Below are 14,762 nucleotides of genomic sequence, written 5' to 3'. Positions count from 1 at the left end.
AGGGAGAAGCAGGCTCCTCACCAAGCAGATGCGGAACTCGATCCCAGGACCCTGGGATCATGACCCAAACTGAAGGCAGATGCTTAACTGACAGGTATCCCCACTGACCTGTTTTATGTCTATAAGTTGCCTGTTCGAGACATTTTATGTAGATGGAACCATACAATAATGTGATCTTGCGTGGCTGGCTTTTTGTACTTAGTGCGATGTTTTCGGGGTTCATCTCGCAGCACGGGTCACTACTTCATTCCTCTTTATGGATGAATAATACTCCATTGTGTGGCTGTGCCATATGGAGAGTTTATCCACTCATTGGTTGGTGGACCTTTGGGCTGTTTCCACTTTCCGGTGATAGCAAGTAACACTGCTATTCATATACTGGTTTTTGCATGGATGTTTGTTGTAATTTCTCTCGGTCATACCTTGAAGTGGGGCTGGGTACAGCATGCGGCAGCTCCATGCTTCACCTTCTGAGGAGCTTCCAGATTGTTCTCCAAATACGGCTGCACCCATTTACGTTCCCGTCACATCCTCACCAACACCGTTCATGCATCTTTCTGACGATAGCCATTCAGCTGAGTGTGAAGGGCTCCCTCATTACGGTTTTGATTTGCATTTCCCTGATGGCTCGTGATGTGGAGCCTCATGCGTGTTGGACATTTGTCTTCTTTGGGAAATGTTACCGATGCTTGACCCATTTTTAAATTATTTGTCGTTTCATTATTGAGTTGTCAGGGTTCTTCCTATAGTGTAGATACAGGTTTCTTACCAAAGTACGATTCCAGATATCCCCTCCCATTCTTTGTCTTTTCACTTTCTTGATGGCGTCCTTGGATACACAAAAGTTTTTAAACTTAATGAAGTCAAGTTTATCCGGTTTTCTTGTGTTGTTTGTGCTTCTGGGCTAATATCTCAGAATCCATTGCCTGACCCAGGGTTATAGAGATTTACCCTGCGTGTTCTCTCAAGAGTCGTACAGTTTTGGCTCTTACATTCAGATCTTTGATTTGTTCTAAGTTAATGTTTGTATATGGTGTGAGGTAAGGACCCAACTTTTTTTTTTTTTTTTTTTAAGATTTTTTTATTTGACAGAGAAAGAGAAAGCACAAGCAGGGGGAGCAGCAGGGAGAGGGAGAAGGAGAAGCAGGCTCCCCGCTGAGCAGGGAGCCCGACGTGGGGCTTGATCCCAGGACCCCGGGACCATGACCCCAGCTGAAGGCAGACGCCCAACTGACTGAGCCACCCAGGTGCCCCTTCGACTTCATTCTTTTACATGTGGATGTCCAGTTTTCCCAGGACCATATTTTGAAAAGATTATTCTTTTCTTATTGAGTGGTCCCCTTGGCCCCCTTGTTGTCGGATTCTGGACTCTCCCTTTCACTCCACTGATCTGTGAGTACGTCCTCATGTCGGTACCACACTGTTTGGATTACGGTAGCTTCATAGTAAGTCTTGAAATTCAAGGGAGGTGTGAGTGCTCCAACTTTGTTCTTTTTGAGTAATGTTTTGGCTGTTCTGGATTCCTTTTATTTCCATATGAATTTTAAGATTGGTTTGTTAATTTCTGTGACGATATCCACCGGGATTTTGATGAGGATCACACTGAATCTGTGGGTCGTTTTGGGGGGCACTGCCACCTTAACAGATGTTAGCTCTTCCAGTCCATGGGGCGTCTTCTCATTTATTTAGATCTTCAGTTTCTTTTGGCAGAATTCTGCAGTTTTCAAAGTGTAAGTTTTTACACTACTTCTTTAAATTTATCCCCAAGTAGCTTTGCGCAGTGGCAGTATCGTAGCCAGTGAGGTTTATCCGAGGCGCAATTATTGCTAATTAAATTTATCCCCAAGTATTTTATGTTTTTTATCTTATAAGTGAGATTATTTACTAAATTTGTGTTCAGATTGTTCGTAGCATGTAGACATCGTTTTGAGTTTTGTGTACTGATCTTCTGTCTTGTAACCTTGCTGGATTCATTTATTAGCCCTAGTAGTTTTTGTTCGGTTCCTTAGAATTTTCTATGTTACAAGATCATGTTCTCTACAAATAGAGATAATTTTACTCTTTTCTTTCAAACTGTTTTTATTTCACTTCATGCCCAGTGGCCTCTGCTAGACCCTGCCCTCCAGCGTTGACCTCCTTGTGTTCCGCCGCACCCTTGCAGAAGCAGGCATTCTTCTGATGAGTGTGTGTCGGTTGTGGGTTTTCCCATATGCGCTGTCTTCAGGTTGACGGAGCCTCCCCGATTCCTGCTTCGCCGAGTGTCTTTGTGTTGCTTATGAGCTCCGTGTCTGTGGATGACCAGTGCTCGAATGACCGGACAGACTCGAGAGCCTCACTCCAGGACCCCATCTTCCCGGGACTGGCCGTTTAACATGGTGTTGATTCCAGTTTTTACATCAGTTTGAATCATTTAATAGAGTTGACAATAGGTTTTCTATTTCTTTGTGGTCTCGAGCATAGTGTTAAAGTAATGCCAGCTTCTTTGGTTGGTCAAACAAGGAGTTTGGAAATAAGGAGAAATGAGGACTTTGGGAAATTCAGATTAGCTACTTTCCTCATGAGAAAACACATTCAGATCTTGACAACAAAATGCGCGCTAGATTTTTAAGTCAAAGAAAAGACATCAGCGCCCCCCCACCCCCACTACCTCAAGTTATCAAAGCGGTCTGATTTGTTAAGGACTGTGGAAATTTGGAGTTTTATAGGGAAATTACTTTTCGAACTGGTTGTTTCTCTGAAAAGGGTCCCCTCTCTTAAATGCTAGTTCATTTACAGCATTTGAGGTCCTTTCTTTATGTTTGGCGAATTCTAAAGGTTTTAGATTTATAAAATTGTTTACTATCTACTAACGTGGGAGGAAGACACAGCTCTTTCTTTAAGAGACTCTGTAAGTCATGAACACCCATCAGAGTTAGGAAAAATTCCAACCTGATTTGAGCAGGGGCTCATCTCGGGTCTAGACACAGAGAACCTGCAGTGTTAACCACGGCTCAGAAGTAAACACGGAGAGCAGCTCACCTTTCCTTGTCCAACAAGAGAGAGCAGTTTCTCACTGCCGTGGACCTGAGCTGTGGCCTTGATTGATGACCAGACACGTCGGACGGCACGGATGAGACCCCTTGTCCACCCCGCACAGTCTCATCGTGCTCAGACCAGAAAGTCAGACCTCAGGCACCGCTGCCTCCACTCACTCACTGGCTCACAGCTCTGGGGGTGCCTCTGGACAGGGCGGCCCAGACTAGCCTCGGTCCTGGTGACCACTCCTCCCTGGTCCTTGCCCTGGAGAAGGGACGTGGCCCGAACCCCAAGTGACACAGGATTCAGGTGGGCAGAGCCACTAGGCCAACAACCAGAGATGAAATGGTCTTGGAGGAAGAAAGAAACTGCAGAAGCACAAAGATAGCTTGGGCTCCCTCTGGGAGATGGGGGGCTCGGCGCTATCCCTGCAGGCCAGGCCACTGGTGGCTGTGTTTTTTGTTTTTTTTTAAAGATTTTATTTATTTATTTATTTATTTGACAGACAGAGATCACAAGTAGGCAGAGAGGCAGGCAGAGAGAGAGGGGGGAAGCAGACTCCCTGCTAAGCAGGGAGCCCGATGCGGGGCTTGATCCCAGGACCCCGGGATCGTGACCCCGGGATCATGACCTGAGCTGGAGGCAGAGGCTTAACCCACTGAGCCACCCCGGTGCCCCCAGTGGCTGTGTTTTATAAGGTATGAATGAGAGCCCGGGGCTGGTACAGCATTGCGGGGTGGGGGGGGGTTGCCCTTGGGGAAGGGACTGGCGGGGCCGGAGGCTGCCTGGGAGGGCGGGTACTGGGCGAGCAGGTGGTCTCCTTGCCCCACTAGACTAGTGTCCTGCAGAGCAAAACCCCTCGTCCTTGGGGCTGTCTTCCTGCAGGGAGAGAGCTTTGCATCTTTTCTGGACAGAAACGAACGTGCTTGTGTGTAACTGCACGGAGCCTAGCTGGACAGTGAGTTGGAGGGTGTCTTCCCAGACGGTGGTCGTCTTGGAGCTGTCTTGGGGGAGGCCCTGCTTCCCTGTGATGGTGAGGGGACATCTGCTTTACCTCCAAGTGTTTGGTCATTCTCGGAACAGCGTACCAGCCATCTGGACCTGATGCTTATCTCCTGAGCCGCTCCCCTCCCCTGCTGGCCTGCCTGCTCGGAGCCTCGTGGCCCTTTCCTACCTGGTGCCTTGGGTGTCTCAATGGGGCGACCTGCTGGCTCCAGTGCCACACGGGCGTCGGGCTGGCAGAGGGTCAGCGTGTCCCCACCATCCACCATTCCCCATCCTGCCTTTCTTGAGTCCTTCCTCTGTGGTCTTGGAGCTTCCCTGGCCCTCCAGCTGCTTCTGCGGGGCTGAATTCCCAGCTGACCCGTCAGTGGCCAGGGCCCCCCAGGGAGAAGGCCAGACCTGGGAAGCCTCTTGTCCTGCGGGACCAGGCCAAGCCTCGTCGTGGAGTTGGTGCCCACTGTGGGATCGAGGGGCTGGAGGCGGCCCATGACGCAGGCCATTGTTGCTGGGATAGCAGGAGCCCTGATCGCATCCGCTCTACCCCTGCCAGGCAGTGAGTAGGTGGCTGCAGCCTCCGTGGGATTCTAGGGCTGCTCCCCAGCCCCTGAGCGGGGTCGCCTCCATACTAGAGCGTGGTCCGGGTGGGCCTTGTCCCGACTCTGTGACAGTCCAGGATGAGTAGCGTGATCTGAGGTGTGGGTGTGTTACATGCACGCACACACCTGTCCCCACCTCCTCTGCTCTCCTTCCGCCTGTGCAGATCCACCTCCCCTCCACAGGCTCTTGGGCAGCGTTTGGGTCTGGGAGGGCTTCGGTATGCCGGGGAGGTCGTGGTAAAGGTGTCGGCCCGTACCCGGGTTCCCATGCCCGGACACCCAGATAGCCGCTGCCTGGCAGGGGGATGAGCTGGGGAGGGCCGGGCCCCGGAGTCCTGAGGGTGGAGAGGCCAGGCCTCTGGGCCCTGAGGGTCTGCGGGGAGCGTGGTCCCCACCCAGCGGTGTCCTCCATGGCCTCGCAGGTGTGTCCCATTGCTCTTTGGTCCTGTGTGTCGACTTCCATTCTTGAGGTGTGATGGGCCTCAGCCTGGGGGCCCAGCAGGCGTGGCTGACCCTCGGGGACGCACAGAAGGCCGTTCACCCCCTTGTGTTGGCTGGCCAGCCTGTTCGGGGGTCCAGCCCCTCGCAGGGGTCCTGCCCTTCCGGTGTGAGCACTGAGCCCTCCGTTCCCGGGCACACCGGCCCTCTCGTCAGCTGTCTGTGCCACAGCTTCTGCGAGGTCTGGGCGACTGCAGCCCCCGCTGCCGGCTTGCCACGGGAGCCACGAGAGACACGGGGTGGGGACCGACGTGAGCCCCGATGGGAGGGGAGCGAGGTCCTGCCCGCGGCCCTGGCGCTACGCAGCACTCCCCGGGCTGTAAAGTTTGGTATTTATGGTCTTTATTTTTCCTATCAGTAATTACCTTTTATGGCCCCGGCTGTAAGCGGCGGCTCATGCCTCTGGTCGTGGGCGGAGCGCAGACCCCCCCCCCCGCCCCCACGCAGCAAGATGCGTCCGCCTGGCACGCGGGCTTGGGGAGACCGGGGTTTGTGGTTACGAGCCTCACGCTGCGCATGAGCACAGTTACGTGCGGCTTTTATCCGGCCCCCAGGATTCTTAGTGCATTATCCGTATTTCCTTTAATTTGTGGGATTTCTAGTAAATGGGCTTAAAAATAGGTCTGGGCATGATGCCAGGCAGATGCGGGCAGCAGGCATCTCTGTGTCTTCTCTAAAGGCAGCGTGGGGCAACCCCTGTGTCACTTGGGCCCGAGCCTCCCACGGGTCCCCTGAGGTAGTCCTTCCACCACACCCAGGAGGAGCAGGGCTGTGCCAGCCCCGGCGCCCTGCTCCCGGACAGGGCTGGGTCTGGGCTGCAGCTGGGGGCCAGGGCAGGGCCGGGCTGTGCAGCGAGCTGGTGCCTGAGCTGCTCAGGAGGCCGAGCCAGGGGCATTTGGGGTATGGGTGAGGGGTGGTGCCGGGCCGGGCCAGGTGGAGGCTTCTCTGTGCTCCCTGGCTGCCCGCTTTGCCCTGGGGCCCCGCATGTACCAGCTGCCAGCCCGGCCCGTGGGGACCCGGAGATCTGTCTGTCAGTGCCACCTACTGGGGTCTTGGATGCCCCTTTGGTGCCCACCTATGAAGCTGGGCATTGTGTTGGACCCTGAACAGCTGGTGTGGCCTCTGTCCCCTCTCCCTGGCCCAGACCCTTCTGTTCTCTAGACCTTTGTGCCGTGTCTCCCTGCAGACGGCCCAGATGGCAGAGCCAAAGCCTACCCAGAGCGGGAGGCTCCTTGGGGCTCGAAGACCCGCTGGCCCATCCCTGGCCCTTCAGGACCAGCGTTCCATCCCCCAAGTGGGTGTCGCCCCAGGGGTGGGACCTAGCTGGTTCTGCACTCTGCAGGGCCAGCTGAGCAGGCAAGAGGGCCAGAGTATCCATGGGGTTAAACATGGGGACAGGGCGATGGAGACAGCCCCGACCCACTGGGTACACCCTGATGGGCCACGGGGGCCTCCGTGAGCTGGGCGGCCACGTTAGGTGGGTAGCTGGGTGTCCTCGGGCAGGAAAGAAGGCCCATGGCTGGGAACCCCTAGGGAGAAGCTGAGGTCGGCTGGCCGGCCCTGGGGGGTGCCCCTGGGCTTCTGCAGGCCTCTCCCCAACCCCGTACTTGTCTCCCACTTTAAGGCCAGCAGGGCTGAGGTTGGCCAGCGAGAGGCTGGGGACCCTGCTGCCCAGCCCTAGGTGGGCCACCGTCACCAGCAGGCAGCTTGCCTGGAGCCCCCAGGTGGAGGCTGCTGCGTCGTGGCCCCCCGGCTCTGCGTAACCCCCCCCCCCGCGGCTGATTTAGTATTTCTGTGTCGGTCTGATTTACATTAGGTTTTTAAGCATAATTAGAAATGCGGGGAGCTTTGTGTCTTACCTCGACTATTTATGGCACGATATGCAGATGAGGAAGGGCTATGAATATTAACGGACGGGGGTGGGGGGCGGTGCGCTGCGGAGTCCCTGTGGGTGAGGGGTTGGTGACCGGCACCAGGCGGCACCCAGCCTCCGCCCGCCGGGGACCCCCACCCAGCCCCCAGCTGCTCTGGGACCCCCCCATCTTCCCACACGGGCCAGTGGCCAGGGAGAGTGCCCCGCGGGCTGAGGATGGGGTCCAGCTCCTTGGGCCTGGCTGTCCAGCTCAGGCTGGACAGCCCCCGAGTGCTCCCCGGGGCCAGGGGTGCAAGGGGGGCCCCCCGTGTCAGCCAATAAGGGAAGAGGCAGCCCGTCCGCAGGCGCGTGGAGCTGGCTTTTTAAGTTATTAAACTATGCCCAAGGGACACACTCTTCCAGCTTACGTTATTGAAATTACAAATACGGTGAGGGAGATTGTCGGCTCTGTTCAAAACACTGCTTCCTTCTCCGGAAGCCTTTCGGAGCGCTCTGGGGCTCGCGTGTGCCGACCTGAGGGACCGTGCACACCGTGCTCTTGGCCCCCAACCCCGCACCCACGCTGAAGTCAAAACATTTGAGAGGGCAAGCGTTGGTGGCTGGCGTGGTGGTGGCTGGGCGGAAGGGGCCCAGCAGAGCCGGGTTCGCTGGGTCACACCAGCCACTGGACCGCACCCGTGTCAGAGCCTGCACCGTGGATGCCTGTGGAGAGCAGGACCCGCTGTCTCGACCGAGGGGTGTCTTTCCAGCCTGAGCCCAGCCCCCTGGCCCTGCCAAGTGGCTCTGACGGCCGTCGGTGGGCCGCCCGGCGCCCTGGGTCCTTGGGCGTGTGCTCCCTCTCTGAGGACCAGCCCTGTGTCTGGGGCTCTCTCCTTGGGGGGGCAGGGGAAGGATTGATAAGCACGTGTTTGAATTTGCAGATTCTGGCTTGCTGCCCTTTTCTGTTGGGGAAAAAAAAGGTTCCAGGCAAACGTGTGTTAAAACTGGCTCTGAGGCTTGATGCTGTCCAGGCTGTGGTCTGGGGCAGAGGCTGAGCCAGGGCGGAGGTTTCCAGGGGCCTGTGTGCCCCTTGCCCTGGTGTCTCCTCTGCCTCCGAGCCCTGGGGGCCAAGTCGCCCCTCTGTGGCGGAGGCATCCACGGTGCAGCCTGCCCTCTCTCTCCACCACCGAGGCCTGCCCCAGCTGGGGGTAGGTGTGGAAGGCGGGGGAGGGGCGGGTCCTGGCCCCCGGGCCCGTGCAGGGTCACACTGTGGGTGCCGCGGTCTCCTCATCTCTGCACCCACCCGGGGAGCACGGACTGGGACGCAGGTGCAGCTCGCTAGGCGCACAGTAGGTGTGGGGGGGGCTGAACGTGGGGGGCTGCGCGGGAGGGGCTACTGGCTGCGGAGACCCCACCCCGGGGGCCCTGCTTCTGCTCACCCCAGTCCAGGAGGGGTGACGACGGGCCCTTCCGTTAGCGGCGAGGCCGAGGCTGTGCGGCCCGGTTTTATGATGCACTGAAAGTTTAATGCGAACCTGAGGCCCCAGGCAGCTTGGGGTCTGGGGGAACCCGGCCCGCCCCGAGCTGGGCAGCGGTGAGGAGAGCCAGAACCCTGGCCCCTCAACCCCAGAGAGGCCTGCCTCCCCCTGCTCTCGGAGGAGCCAGAGCGGGAGCTGGGCTGGGGCTGGAAGGGAGCTTCAGCTCCCACGGGCCAGGACCAAGCCCGCACTGTCAGCTGAAAAGCCGAGGCCAGGGCTCTGCAGGGGCCTCCGTCCAAGGTGAGCCTGCCTCCCCGCCGACCCCTCCTCACCCTCTCCTGGCCGCCCTGCCCTGCTTGCACTCATGGCTGTCTCTGGCAAGCGCCTGCACTGGGAGGACGTGTCCTTGTGGCTGCTCCCAGGATGGGGGGCGCCACGGGGCAGGGCCCACCTGCCTGCCTGCCTCCCTGCCTGCCTCCCTCCTGCCGAGGTGCACTGGCCCCGCATTTGCTCAGGCTGGGCCTCTCATGAGATGGGAAAAGTTAAATCCCGTGCGATGATTGTATTTAATGTCAGTTAACTTGCCTCTCCTTTCCTCGCTGGTGGTGACCCTGAAGAAGGTGGACGGTGCATTCTCTGCTGTAGGGGGGTGCTCTTTGGGATGGAGGGCAGGGCTGGGAGGGTGAGGGGTGGCGGGCCGGGGTCCTGCAGGGCTTCTTAGGAAGTCTGGCCAGGACCTCCCTGCAGACCTTGGGGCTGTATCTCTGTGGGGGCCTGGGAAGGAGGCTCCTCCTCTTGGACTGTGCATCCTCCTCTGGTCCTCCAGGCCCCAAAGGGAAGTCCTCGGCGTGCTCCTGGCCCCTGTTGGAGCCCAGTGTGGCCGGTCTCGGCCTGGCCACACTCCAAGAATCCGGGCCCCACCTGTACCCTCTAGGTCCTCAGGCCTGTCCGGGAGCCTGTCTGCAGCTCCGGGGGCTCGTGGCCCACCCCCTTCTCCTCGAGCTCCTTCCCTCGTCTGCCTGCAGGCGGCACTGCGCTTGGGGCTGGGAGGGCCTTTGGTTGACAGCCGTGACCCTGGGTCCTAGATCCTGGCTCTCCCTGAGGGAGGGGTGTGTGAGAGGAGATCCCCCCCATTACCCCTGTTTCCTCATTCTGGGGGAGGTCTGTATAGGGTGGGGGCCCCTGGGGCTGGCTCAGCTGCAGGGGCTGGACTCTGACTTTGGGATTTCCCAAAGTGGGTTCCATACTTCCGGGGCTTATGAGCGGGGAGGGTTCCATGGTGCGGTGGTTTTGAAGATGGCCGGAATGAATGGATCTCTGATGTTCTTCCTGGCTCTTCAGAACCTTCCGGATGCCCGCGGGTGTAGTGACTCTTGCCCTTGGTGGGGGACCAAATGTGTGTTGCTTGGAAGCAGGGAGATGGGGAAACTGAGGCATAGAAGGGGACAGGTGTTCTTGGTAGGGCTGGGCCCCGCCACACAGGGATGAGTGAGGGGGTGACCCCGCTGCCCTCAGCCCTCTCAGGTCCTGGGGCCCTCCTCTCTGGCCACTGTGCGCTGGCCTGCGCCTGTCCTGCCTTCAGGCTTCTGGGCACGTAAACCAAGCCTTTATTTTATTCTTTTCTCCTAAAGTTCAGCTTTGTTTGCATCCCAGCCAGGGCTTCTAAGAAAGAATCTAACACCGGCGCCCCCGGGGCTCTAGAGGGGGTGCAGGGCTGTGGGGCGGCAGCTCCAGCCTGCAGGTGGCTTGAGGACACAGCGGCAACAGCACAGTGGCCTCTCTCCCCAGAGACCAGACGGCCTCATCACCTTCCAGGGGAATAATGGGCCGGCTCTGGCGCGCAGGCTGGCCTGCGGCCCTGGGGCCCGGGGTGGTGGGGGTGAGCCGGGCAGGGAGGGGGGTGGAGGGAGAGACACCCACCTGCACTACCGCCTCCCGTCCAGGTCACGGCAGGTATGTGTCCTCGTGGTGCCGTTTGCTAACACCGTCGCCCTCCACCCTGTGGTGACCGTCCAGGATAACCCTGGCCCCCGCTTCCCAGGCGAGCTTCCCAGATGGGGCCCCATTTGCCTGAGGCCGCAGGACGTGGACACAGAGTAGTCAGGTGGGGCTGGCGCAGGGGGTTGTTGTCCTGCTGGGACCCGAGATTCCAGTCCTGCTGACCAGGGGGGACCTGCCGTGTGAAGGGACGGGCTCTGAGGGCCGCACGCTGTCCCTTGCTCTCAGTGTGGTCCTGGTCACTGTCCTGCCCAGCCCCAGGCAGTAGAGACCCTCTAGGAACTGGTGCCCAGTGCACCTTTGCTGGCCTCTGTCTGCCCCTGCCAGCCTGGGTCCCCCCCTCAGCTCCAGCGCCCTGGTCTGGCCCAGGGGAGCCTACCTGGCTTTCTGGGAGACTCCTGCCAGCAGGAGCTGCGGGTCTGTGAAGGGGCCATGCGGGGGGCTCCCCTCCAGAGCACTGTGCACTGGCCAGCGCAGCCCCACTCCCGCGGCCCTCCCAGGCGTCCCCAGCATTTGGCTAAATGCCCACCAGGCATTGTGCAGACACACCTGGCATCGCTCAGCTCAAGAGGGCACCTGGCAGGCTTCTCTGAGGAGGTGAGGAAGAGGCAGAGTCCTGAAGTAGGCAGGTCTGTCTCAGGGAGGACAGGCTCTATGTTCTGGGGCCCAGGGGCCCGAGTCCTACACCCAGGCCAAGGTTGGCCGTCCCCTCCCCTCCCCAGCACGGGTTCCACCACTTTTTGGCCTCTGGGTGTCCCCTGTTTCCCCATGTCTGCTCTGCCTGTGGCCTAGTCTGCCTTCCTTTGTGGCTGGGTGGCATGTGGGGGCTGTGTCCCCAACCCCCACCCCAGGGCTTCAGCCCCCTCATCTGGGGGCCATTGGGCCTCTTCTGGGCCCCAAGAAAAGGAGACTACCCAGTCTGGAGCCTGCCAGGGCTTCTGGTGGGGGCTTCCCTGGGTCAGTCCTTCTGGGTCTGGATCAAGGCAGGCTGGCACGGCCGCCCCCCACAGCCCCCACCTGGGGTTGTGCAGACTCGAGTGTCCATGTGAAAGCCCGCTCGGGGCTGTTGGTGCCCAGGGTAGCCGAATGGCCATCCCCCAGGACCGGGGCAGTGGGGACCAGGCTGTGAGGACCGTGTGGCCTGAAGCCCGCCCAGCCGCCGGACTTCTCTCTAGGTTGAGGCGGGGGGTGGGGGCTGGGGTTTGGACTCGCTCCGTCACGGGGCGGGGGGTTTGGGGGACTGAGGGCTAGGCCCCCGTGTCCCCCGGCTGGCCCCCGGGTCCCCAGAGCATTGAGCGGGGACCATTTCTGTCAAGGCTGCAATCCCAGGGCTTGTCACCCTCCCCCCAGGGTAGTCCGTGCCTGTGGGATGCCCGGAGCCGCCCCTGGGGGCGCTTCCCCACACCTGGATTTCTTCCTGTGCTGCCTTCCGCTTTATCTGCTCTGGGAAGCTGAGCCCGCTGCGTGTGAATGGGGAGGCACCAGATGGCCCTTTCTTTCTCCGGATGCCACTCGCCTGTGGGAGGGCTGCTGCCCACCACCCCCCTGCCGGCCCCTCCTGGCCGCGCCCACCAGGGTATCGGACTGGCAGCCCCCCCTCCCCGGGCCAGGGGCTGCAGAGGGCCAGACTGCAGCCACTGCCAGCCTTGTCCCTGCCCATCTCCGTAGGGACCTGTGCTCTGCCCAGGGCCACGGTTGGCAAGAGGGGAAACCGAGGCTGGGCGGGTTGCAGGTGGTGTGAGCCTCGAACAGGGTGGCAGAGCCAACGCGCTCAGCGTACCCTATCCTCCAGAGGGGGCCTGGGAGCCGGGGCAGGGGGCTGCCCACCATCCTGTCACCGACGTGACTTTGCCCACCTGTGGGGGATGGGGGGTGGGGGGTTAGTTCCTGCCCATCTGTGCGGTCTGTGGCCACCCCCCCCACCCTGCCCAACTGCACTCACAAGTCTTGACAAGACCTGCCTCAGGGCTTGGGGGGCAGGGTGACTCCAGGGTGAGTAGGATGGGGTGCTGGGCTGCCCTGTTTGGGGCTGCTGCTCCGGGGACCCCAGGGAGAGGTGGGAGTAGAACGGGGCGCTGCGGGGCGCTGCGGGGCACGGGGCCTCCTCTCCCACTTCTTTTTCTTCACCTCCTTTCTCATCTTCTCATGCTGCTTTTCTCACCCCCCCCACTCCTGGGGTCCCTACCCTCATCCAGCTCCTGCCCTGTTTGACCCGCCCCCTCGTCCCCTAATACTCTCTGGTCCGCCTTGTCCCCCGTCCCCTCATCCCCTTGTCCACCCCCTCCCCTTCCATCCTCCTTGTCCCCCTACCTCCCAGCCCTCCATCCCCCTCATCTCCTTGTCCACCCCACCCCCTCCTTCTGCCCCTACCCCCTGGTCCCCCTCATTCTGACATCCCTCTGTCCCCCTGTTCCTTACCCAACTTGTCCCCTGTCCCCCTGCCTCCATCCCTCTCATCCCCCCTCCCTCTTGTCCCCTGTCCCCCTGTGCCCGGTCCCCTTGTTGTCCTGCCCCCCTCCCCCACTCTCATCCCCCCCACCCCCGGTCCGCCCCGCCCCCGCCCGCCCTGGCGGAGTTGGTGGCTCTGCCAGCCCTGCAGACTGTTTGGAATAGTTTAAATGCTTTGACACTCGGGCCGTCCTGGATGGCAGAGCGGCGGCTGACTGGGTAATTCGCATGCAGAGCTGCACCATAAATCTGGGCGCTCAGTTGCCGTGGCACCGCGGAGCGCTCCGCGTACAGTACAGTATTTCTGCCATCTTTGTTTGCATTGCGGTGAGTCATCAAAGTCTGTCTTGTACCAACACCCGGAGCGTGCATTCCTGTGGCACCAGCACCTCACTGTTTTGAAAGCCGGGGCTGGAGCTGGCATTTACTGGGCTCCCCAATCAAAGGCGGTATTCATTCCGGAGAGCCGCCCGAATGTCCGTCTGCATCCGGCCTCTGCATTTAGATGCTGTGCGCTGCCCCGGGAGCCGGGCTGGGTGCAGCTGAGCTGCGGCCGCCGAGCCCAGCGCCCAGACTCCCTGCCCTGCTCCCTCCTCCCTCCTCCTCCTCCTCCTCCTCCTCCTCCTCCTCCTCTCCCGGCTCCGCGCGCCCTCCCCACCCCAAGGGCTCCCGCTCCGTTTGCTGCATTCCCGGAGCAGCTGGCGAGCCTGCCCCTGCCAGGCTGAGCGGGCAGTGCCGGGCCCCCGGCGGCTGCCGCCCAAGGTAGGTCTCCCCCGCGGGCCGGTGGCACGGCCGGCCGGCAACTTCTCCGCGGCGGGGGCACTGCGGGCCCTCCCCCAGCAGCCACCCATCTGCCCAACTCCTGTCGCCGGGGTCCGGGCGCTCCGCCCTCCCTCCGCCCGCCCTCCCCCGGCCCCGGGCGCCTCTGCGGCCGCCTGCACTTTCCTCCCGCGGGACAGAGCGGCCCTTTGTGCGGGCGCCGCTGTGCGGAGTTCGGCCGGCGCCTCCTCCCCCCTGCCGGCCGTCCCCAGCCCCCCCACCCGTGAATCCGGCATCAGATCAACCTCCCAGAGCCCCGTCCCCAGCCCCTGGGGCACCCGGCGAGCCCTTGCCGGTCCTTCCCCCGTCTCCCCCTGACCCCTTTAGTCACCTGGGGCTGGGATCGAGCCAGCAGGGATTGGCCGGCGTGGGGAGCTGGGGGACTGGGAGGGCGGGCAGGTGGGGCTGCGCCAGGCTCCCCAGTGGTGGTCCAGCTGTGGTGCGTCCCTGGCGTCCCTGGCGGTGCTGGTGGCTTGGGGAGCCGGTCCGGGGGAGGGGCGGTGGTGGCGGGCGCGCCTGACTTCAAGCTTCGGCTCACTTCCCTGGGCGCCCCACCCTGGCCCTCCTCACAGGGGGACGAGGGGCCGGCTTCTCAGCCAGTGGAGCAGGACTCCCCCCTTGAGGGCCCTCTGTGCGGCAGCTCCAAGGGAAGAGGAGAAAAACGAACCAGGGAAACCAAAAGACCCCCTTGCAGGACCGGCTTGGTTTGGGTTCCGGCCCCCCCCAGGGGAAGGGCTGTGTGGGGCCCTTTGCTGCTAACTTTTTCCTGGGGAGAAGAGCTTGCAGACGGGGCCGCCACCCTCAGCCCTCCCAGCCAACGCGGCGGGCTGTGCCCTGTTCTGTGTTCTGTCCTCTGTCCTTCCCGTCCTCTCTGTCCTCCTGGAGTGCAGGCCTCCGTTTTTGTTCCTGACTTCTGCTAAGACGGGGCGTTCCTGCCCGAGGGCTCTAGCGCTGTCCTGGGGGTGGGCTCTGGGAGCTGCACAAGGTGTCCCCCCCCCACGGCCCCCCGCCGCTGGAATGCGGCTGTGCAGCTCTGAGTCCCGTGGGGTGCTGGCC

The 14,762-nt window shown here is 60.9% G+C and overlaps 1 protein-coding gene and 1 pseudogene across 6 annotated transcripts in view; both read left to right on the top strand.

The window, feature by feature from the left end:
• The window catches only part of NACC2 (NACC family member 2), a 64,883-nt gene that overhangs the window by 23,558 nt on the left and 26,563 nt on the right, over positions 1 to 14,762 (top strand). The window contains exon 1 of one of the 6 annotated variants that reach the window (XM_044264548.1): positions 10,531 to 10,545. The exons of 4 other annotated variants lie outside the window; for them this stretch is intronic. The gene's annotated coding sequence lies outside the window, so the exon portion shown is untranslated. Of the gene's footprint in view, positions 1 to 10,530; positions 10,546 to 13,180; positions 13,215 to 14,762 lie in introns of those variants that run through there. One more of the 6 variants, XM_044264549.1, reaches the window with a different exon arrangement.
• On the top strand, positions 1,770 to 1,901 carry LOC122917824 (annotated as a pseudogene).

The sequence above is a fragment of the Neovison vison genome, chromosome 9, assembly GCF_020171115.1.
Source record: "Neovison vison isolate M4711 chromosome 9, ASM_NN_V1, whole genome shotgun sequence".
Taxonomy (NCBI): domain Eukaryota; kingdom Metazoa; phylum Chordata; class Mammalia; order Carnivora; family Mustelidae; genus Neogale; species Neogale vison.
Note: the sequence above shows the minus strand (reverse complement) of the source record. Positions and strands in the feature narration are given on the sequence as shown.